Below are 1128 nucleotides of genomic sequence, written 5' to 3'. Positions count from 1 at the left end.
AAATCAGGTGCACGGGTTTAAATATTGCATTGTTTCTCTGATGTGAGAAACCCAAAGGAGGGGCGGGGATTTAGCTCAGTGGTTTCACCACCTGCTGCGCAAGCGCAAGGACCCAAGTTCAATCCCCAGTACCAAAAAAAAAAAAGTTCCGAAGAAAGCACAGTATACTGAAAACCAGAGAAACCCAAAGGAGAACTTAGGAGCATCATGGAGGACAGTATCAGGAAGCAAGAAGAACATGTTCAAAGGGGAAAGGGAACGGGGGTGGGGGGAAGGAAGGGAAAGGGGATTTTAAGAAAGAATAGAAGGAGAAAATGGAAACGAAGCTTGTGTAAATGAGGAGGGGAAGAAGAACTGCAGGGAGGGAAGGGGAATTGGAAAGAAGAATCAGGATACATCATGTACAGGCACAAATTCCCTGAGGAATGTGATCATCGTGTATGGCAAGGATGTACTAATAAAAAGTAATGTAAAATTTTAAAAATAAAAATCAACAGAATTTCTGTACACATGGGAGAAACAACTAGACAGACTTTTTATAGGATTAAATGAAAGTATACACAGGTGTGGGGCGAGCATGTAATCCCAGCTACTCGGGAGGCTGAGGGCAGTGAGTTTGAGCCCAATCTGGGCAATTGAGGGAGAAGCAGGAACCTGTCTCCAAATTTAAAAGATTAAAAAGTGCTGGAGATTGTAGCTCAGTATGAAGGCCCTGGGTACCACCAAAAAAAAGAAAACAGAAGAAGGTGCCATGCAGCATAATGACTTAGGCATAAACCCAATAAAAGACGTGTGAAATTTTACAGGAAAATCATACTGCTTTACTGAAAAACTAAGAGGAAGATTTACCAAAGTTTGGTTTTCTTCAACAAATCTCTGAATTCAATGGAAGCCAATAAAAAACAAATTAGTTGCAGGGCGGGGCACGTTTAGCTCAGTGGTTCCACTGCCTGCCTTGCAAGCAAAAGGTCCCAGGTTCGATCCCTGGTACCAAAACAAACAAAAACAAATTAGTTATGAAGCTGACGATGGTGATTTTAAAACTCATTGGGCATCTTGCAGTATGGATTTTACTTTATTTATTTATTTATTTTTTGGTACCAGGAATCGAACTCAGGACCTTGCACT

This window comes from Heterocephalus glaber, unplaced genomic scaffold (genome assembly GCF_053883595.1).
Source record: "Heterocephalus glaber isolate CG9 unplaced genomic scaffold, H.glaber_assembly_v1.0 deba00001673, whole genome shotgun sequence".
NCBI classification, from domain to species: domain Eukaryota; kingdom Metazoa; phylum Chordata; class Mammalia; order Rodentia; family Bathyergidae; genus Heterocephalus; species Heterocephalus glaber.
This window is presented reverse-complemented; position numbering follows the sequence as displayed.